We start from the raw sequence: 8,193 nt of genomic DNA, 5'->3' as shown, positions 1-8,193 counted from the left end.
TTAATAAGAAATATATTATATCAGAAAATAGTTTAAATAAAATTTTAATTTTGGAGATTAAGGATAGAGTTTTCTTTTTCTGAAACTTAAAGAAATATTTCATTTCTGGTTTACAAGACCAGTATTTTAATTAAATTATTTAAGTTAAAATATAATGATAATTAATTTTTATATATTTAGAAGAGTAATGTTTATTATTGGTTTATTATTTTTTATTATAAAAAGTAATTATTTATTATTGATATTATTAAGATTAGAGTTTTTAGTTATTTCTTTATATTTTAATATAGGATTAGTATTAAGATTTAATTTAAGAGATTATTTTTTTTTAATAATATTTTTAACCGTAAGTGTATGCGAAGGTGCTTTAGGTTTAGCAATGCTTGTATTAATAATTCGAAGATATGGAAATGATTATTTAAATTCTATATTATTATTATGATAAAATATATTCTTATATTAGTAATATTGATACCTTTAAGTTATTTAAATATATTTTGATTGATTCAATTTATAATATTTATTATTAGTTTTTTTTTAATACTTGGATTTAGAATACAGAATTATATAATTAATATTAGATATATATTAGGTATAGATATTATATCTTTTTGTCTTAGATTATTAAGTATTTGAATTGGTTCTTTAATAATCATAGCTTCTGAAAATTTATATAGAAAAAATAAATATAGAGATCTTTTTTTATTTTTAATTTGTTTATTAATAATTTTTTTATTATTATCATTTATATCAATAGATTTATTTATATTTTATTTATTTTTTGAAGCTAGATTAATTCCAATTTTAATTTTAATTATTGGATGGGGTAGACAACCAGAACGTTTAGATGCTGGATTTTATTTGTTAATATATACATTATTTGGATCATTCCCATTATTATTAGGTATTTTTTTTATTTTTTATATATATGGAAGATTAACTTTTTTTAATTTAGAAATTTCTTTTAGATTAATTTTATATTTAAGTATAGTGTTAGTATTTTTAATTAAAATACCGATATATTTTTTTCATTTATGGTTATTAAAGGCTCATGTAGAGGCCCCAATTTCTGGATCAATAGTATTAGCTGGCGTTTTATTAAAATTAGGAGGATATGGGCTTATTCGAGTAATAATTATATTTTTAGATTTTAAATTTATAAATTTATTAATTATAAATATTTCATTGTTCGGAGCTGTAGTTATTTCTATAATTTGTTTACGTCAAAGAGATATAAAATTATTAATTGCTTATTCTTCTGTTTCTCATATGGGTTTAGCTTTAGCTGGAATTATAAGGTTAAGTTATATAGGTATAATTGGGGCTTTAATTATAATAATTGCCCATGGTTTATGTTCTTCTGGTTTATTTAGTATTGCAAATATAATATATGAACGAACAATAAGACGAAGAATTTATTTAAGAAAAGGATTTTTAAATATTATACCTTCTTTAAGCTTATGAATATTTTTATTATGTTCTTCAAATATAGCAGCCCCCCCCTCAATAAATTTATTAGGTGAGATTTTTTTAATTAATAGTTTAGTCAGATTTAGAAATTTGAATATATTATTTTTATTTTTAACTACATTTTTTAGAGGGGCTTATTCATTATATTTATATTCTTTTTCTCAGCATGGAAAATTTAGTTCTTATATTTTTAGATTTATAAATATAAATATTCGTGAACATTTTTTATTATTATTACATTGAATACCTTTAAATATATTGTTATTAATTAGAAATTTATTAATTTATAATTTTTAATAAACTTAAATATTTTATATAAATAAAATATTAATTTGTGGAATTAAAGAAATGGAAACATTTTAAGTAATAAAAATTTGTAAAATTTATTCATTTTGGATTTTGATTTTTTTCTGTATTATTAATTTTAATTAGTATAAATTTATTAATTAAGGATAAAGTTTATTTGTTAGAGTATGAATTATTAAATTTTAATTCCGTTTCTTTAATTTTTTCTTTATTAATTGATTGAATATCTTGTATATTTATAGGATATGTATTATTTATTTCCAGAATGGTAATTTTATATAGAGAAGATTATATAAAAGGAGATTTAAATATTTCTCGATTTATCATATTAATTTTGCTGTTTGTTATTTCTATATTATTATTAATTATTAGCCCAAATTTAGTGTCAATTTTATTAGGATGAGATGGCTTGGGCTTAGTGTCTTATTTATTAGTAATTTATTATCAAAATGTTAAATCTTATAATGCAGGTATGTTAACAGCTTTGTCTAATCGTATCGGAGATGCGGCTTTATTATTATCAATTTCTTGAATAATAAATTATGGTAGTTGATCTTATATTTATTATTTAAATTTTATAAAAAGAGATTTTTCTATACAGGTATTAGTATTATTTATTGTTTTAGCTGCATTTACTAAAAGAGCTCAAATTCCTTTTTCTTCATGATTGCCAGCAGCTATAGCTGCCCCAACTCCCATTTCTTCATTAGTTCATTCATCTACTTTAGTAACTGCAGGAGTTTATTTATTAATTCGATTTCAAGAAGCTTTTAGTAGAAGATTAATATTTTTAATATTATTTTTAAGAATAATAACTATATTAATATCTGGTATTGCAGCTAATTTTGAGAATGATTTAAAAAAAATTATTGCTTTATCAACATTAAGGCAGTTAGGATTTATGATAAGAATTTTATTTTTAGGTAGAGTAGATTTAGCTTTTTTCCATTTATTAATTCATGCTTTATTTAAAGCTTTAATGTTTATATGTGCAGGAATTATTATTCATAATTTTAGAGGATGTCAGGATATTCGTTATATAGGAAGATTAATTAATCAAATACCGGTTATTTCTAGAATTTTTTTTTTTAGAAATATAGCCTTATGCGGGATACCATTTTTATCGGGATTTTATTCTAAGGACTTAATTCTAGAAAGAATAAGAATAGGATATATAAATATATTTATATTTTTTATTTTTTATTTATCTATTGGTTTGACAGTAATATATACTTTTCGATTAATTAATTATTTAGTTTTAGGTGATTATAATTATTATAGTTTATGTTCTATTCAAGAAAGAAATAATTTGATAATAAAGAGATTATTTGGATTATTAATTTTTATCGTTATTAGAGGGAGGATGTTTTCTTGAATTATTTTTATTTATCCTATATATTTTTTTTTACCTTTAATAATGAAATTACTATCCTTTTTAATAATTTTATTAGGGATTTATTTAGGTTTTAAGTTATCAAAAATAAGAATTAATATAAAAATTAAATCTCTAAGGTTTCTTAATTTAGTGAAGTTTCAATCTTTTATATGAAATATACCAATTTTATCAACTTATGGGCTGAATCATTTAGTATTAAATTTAGGTCAAAAATTAAATTATTTAGATCAAGGATGAATGGAGTATTATGGAAGAAAAAAATTATTTTTTTTATTAATTAATTCTTCTAAGGGATTACAAAAGATTTTTATAGATAAATTTAAAATTTTATTATTTTTATTTTTAATTCTTATTTTTACTTTTATTTTAATTATTTAATTTAATAATTTAAATAGCTTATATAATAGAGCATAGTATTGAAGATACTAAGGAAATAATTTTATTTTTAAATAATAAATTTATAGATAAATATATCAATTTTACAGTGAAAATGTAATGTTTTAAATTAAACTATATAAATATTTCTATGTATATATATATATATATATATATATATAGAAATATAAACGCACTTAGCGCTTTGAACCTATGTTAGAAGCATAGTTTAAAGAATATTTCTTTAATTGGAGAAAACTCAATTTTATCATTAACAGTGATAGACCTCTATTTTGGTTTCAATTAAAGTAAGGATTATTCATCTAAATTTTAGGTCGAAACTAAAGGCAATTTTTTGCTTCATACTATTTTATAAGATAAATTTATGGAATATCTTTTAAATGCAAATTAAATGTTTTTCTTAAACTATTATCCTTTAGTTTGATCATTCTAATGCCCCTAATTTCCATTCGTGAAATAACCCCAGTAAAAGAATAATTAAAAAAAAACTAATAGAGTAAAATAATCTAAAAATATTTGAAAATTTTAATGAGAAAATAATTGGTAAGAGTAATGTTAATTCAATATCAAAAATTAAAAAAATTAGAGCAATTAAGAAGAAATGTAATGAAAATGGTATACGAGAATTATTTTTTGGATCAAATCCACACTCATAGGGCCTACTTTTCTCACGATCGATTAATGTTTTTATAGATAAAAAATTAATTAAGATTATTAATATTAAAATAACGATTATAATTATTAATGATAGATAAAAAATTATTATTATTATTTATACTAAAAATTTAGATTTTTTGATTGGAAGTCAAATATAATAATTTATATTATATAAATAAAATTATCTTCTTCATCAGTAAATAGATAAATATAAAAATAATCATACTACATCTACAAAGTGTCAATATCATGCGGCAGCTTCAAATCCAAAGTGATGAATTGAAGAAAAATGCCTAATAAATAGACGAATTATTATAATTAAGAGAAATGTAGTACCAACAATAACATGAAATCCATGAAATCCAGTTGCTATAAAAAAACAAGTTCCATAAATAGAATCTGAAATTGAAAACGAAGCTTCATAATATTCAAGAGCTTGAAGTAGAGTAAAGTAGATCCCTAGGCCAATAGTTCATATAAGTCTTTGAAGTGCTTGAGAATAGTTATTTTCTATTAATCTATGATGAGCCCAAGTTACTGTAATACCTGAAGATAACAAAATTAATGTATTTAATAAGGGGATATTTATAGGATTAAAAGTATTAATTGATTTAGGGGGTCATATTATTGCCAATTCAATATTAGGAGAAAGACTATTATGGAAAAATCTTCAAAAAAATGAAATAAAAAATAAAATTTCAGATGTAATAAATAAAATTATCCCTCATCGGAGCCCGGATGAAACTTTTAGAGAATGCAATCCTTGGAGGGTTCTTTCTCGTGTAATATCTCGTCATCATTGAAATAAAATTAATAGTATAGAAATTAATCTAAAAATCAATAGATCAATTTGATATAAGTGGAATCAAGAAATAAGCCCTATTAATAGATTTAATAAATTAAAAGAAATTAATAGTGGTCAAGGCCTTGGATTTACTAAATGAAAAGGATGATTTTGAGTTGTCATTAATGAATTTCTCTAGCATAAAGAGTAATAAGAATAGAAAATACATATGCTTGGATTAAGCTCACTGCAGATTCTAAAATTAGTAATAAAATTTGAATAAAAATCAAAACATTAATTGTTAGAAAATTTATATATTGACCTATATTTCCTAATAAGGTTAATAATAAATGGCCGGCAATTATATTAGCCGTTAAACGAATGGCTAATGTTATTGGGCGAATTAAATTTCTAATTAATTCAACAATTACTAAAAATGGCAATAAGAGAGCAGGGGCTCCCATGGGCACTAAATGAGCTAATATATTTATTGTATTAAAGGTAATGCCAAAGATTATAAAAGTTAGTCATAATCTTAAACTTAAACTTAAAGTAATAGGTATATGGCTGGTTCTAGTAAAAATGTAAGGGAATAATCCTATGAAATTATTTAGTATAATAAAAATAAAAATTCTTAATAAAATTAATGTTGATCTTTTTATATTTTGAGGAAGCAGGATTTTTAATTCTTTATGAATTCTTCTAGTAAGAATAATTCAAGATATATTATAACGAGAAGGAATAAATCAGAAAAAAGATGGTAATAGAATCAAACTTAATATAATTCTTAGCCAATTTAAGTTAAATAAATTTGTAGAAGGATCAAATGAAGAAAATAAATTTATTATCATTTTCAGTAAGTTTTAGGTAAATTTAAATTTTTAAAATAAATTTTATTATTAATTTTAGGCAAATAAATATAATAAGTTAAAATAATAATAATAATAAAAATTCTAATTGTGTAAATATATAAAAATGATCAACTTAAAGGAGCTATTTGTGGTATTAAAAACTAACGGGGCGCAGATATTTTTAACTTGACAAGTTAATGTTTTATAATAAAACTAAGTTTTTCATTAGAAGTAATTTTTTAGTTTACTATAAATTGATTTAAGAGATCAATGCTTAAAATTTCAGCCATCTAATGTTAATTATTTTTTAATCATTTAAGAAAAAAATTAGAAGAGATTCTTTCTACTACAATAGGTATAAACCTATGATTGGAACCGCAAATTTCGGAGCATTGACCAAAGAAAATTCCGGTTCGATTAATAAATATATTTGCTTGATTAAGACGTCCAGGAGTTGCATCAATTTTTAGCCCAGCTGAAGGTAAAGCTCATGAATGGATGACATCTTCTGAAGTAATTAATAGGCGAATGTAAGTGTTAAAAGGAATTACTATTCGATTATCAACATCTAATAATCGAAAGTTGAAGTTATTTTGTGGAATTATATAAGAGTCATAATTGAAATTTTGTAAATCTGAATATTCATATGTTCAGTATCATTGATGTCCGATAATTTTAATAGAAAGGGCAGGTTTATTTAGTTCATCTATAATATATAATAATCGCAGAGATGGCAAAGCAATTATAATTAAAATTATAATGGGTATAATAGTTCAAATTAGTTCTATAGTTTGGTTTTGTAAAAAGAATCGATGGTTAAATTTATTTAATAAGTAAGATAATATAATTTGACTAATTAAAATTGTAATGATAATTAAAATTATTAATCTATGATCATGGAAAAAAATTAATTGTTCTATTAAGGGTGAAGTACTGTCCTGTAATGTTAATGTTTTTCAAGTAGACAATTCTAAAAAAAGATAAACTTTATATTAAGAGCTTAAATCTTATGCACTATTCTGCCATTTTAGAATTTAGTAATTAAAGGGATTTCATTAAATCTATGTTCAGCGAGTGGTAGTGATCTTAATCATTCAATTGAAGAGGAAAAATTTAAAGTAGTTAATGTTTGTCGGCTAAGAATTAAACTTTCTCAAATAATATAAATAAAGAATATTAATCTTAGTGTAGAGATTAATCTACCGATTGAAGAAATGATATTTCATTTAGTAAAAGAATCTGGATAATCGGAATAACGGCGAGGTATTCCTCTTAATCCTAGAAAATGTTGAGGGAAGAAAGTTAAATTTACTCCAATAAATGTTACAATAAAATGTCTTTTTAAAAGTTTATTATTGAGAGTTAACCCAGTAAATAACGGGTATCAGTGAATAAATCCTGCAATAATTGCAAATACTGCCCCTATTGATAAAACATAATGAAAGTGGGCAACAACATAGTATGTATCATGAAGAATAATATCAATAGATGAGTTAGCTAGGACTACTCCAGTTAATCCGCCAATAGTAAATAAAAAAATGAAACCTAATGATCAAAGTGTAGTTGGTTCAAAATTTAATTTAGTTCCATAAAGTGTAGCTAATCATCTAAAAATTTTAATACCGGTTGGAATAGCAATAATTATAGTGGCAGAAGTAAAGTAGGCCCGAGTATCAACATCTATTCCGATAGTAAATATATGATGAGCCCAAACTAAAAATCCTAAAAGACCAATAGCTAATATTGCATAAATTATACCTAAAGTTCCAAAAGTTTCTTTTTTATTTCTTTCTTGAGAGACAATATGAGAAATTATTCCAAATCCTGGAAGAATTAAAATATATAAACTTCGGGGTGTCCAAAAAATCAAAATAAATGTTGATATAAAATAGGGTCCCCCCCTCCGGCTGGATCGAAGAATGAGGTATTAATATTTCGATCAGTTAATAATATAGTAATAGCTCCCGCAAGTACGGGAAGAGAAAGAAGAAGTAATAGAGCAGTAATACCGACAGCTCAAGAAAAAAGTGAAATTTGATCTATGGGTATATTATGAGGCCGTATATTAATAATTGTGGAAATAAAATTTGTTGCCCCTATAATTGAAGAGATTCCCGCTAAATGTAAGCTAAAAATTGCTAAGTCAACTGAACTTCCTCTATGAGCAATATTAGATGCTAGTGGAGGATAAACGGTTCATCCTGTTCCAGCGCCTTTTTCAATAATTCTTCTAATTAATAGAAAAGTTAAAGATGGCGGTAAAAGTCAAAAACTTATATTATTTATACGGGGAAAAGCTATATCAGGAGCACCGAGTATTAGAGGAACTAATC

At 22.9% G+C, this 8,193-nt stretch overlaps 1 pseudogene; it reads right to left on the bottom strand.

Annotated features, from left to right (window-relative positions):
• Positions 1–4,401: 4,401 nt before the first annotated feature.
• Positions 4,402–7,781, bottom strand: LOC132697561 (cytochrome c oxidase subunit 1-like; annotated as a pseudogene).
• Between the last annotated feature and the right edge of the window lie 412 nt (positions 7,782–8,193).

This window comes from Cylas formicarius, unplaced genomic scaffold (genome assembly GCF_029955315.1).
Source record: "Cylas formicarius isolate icCylForm1 unplaced genomic scaffold, icCylForm1.1 PGA_scaffold_237__1_contigs__length_11825, whole genome shotgun sequence".
Classification (NCBI taxonomy): Eukaryota; Metazoa; Arthropoda; class Insecta; order Coleoptera; family Brentidae; genus Cylas; species Cylas formicarius.
This window is presented reverse-complemented; position numbering and strand designations above follow the sequence as displayed.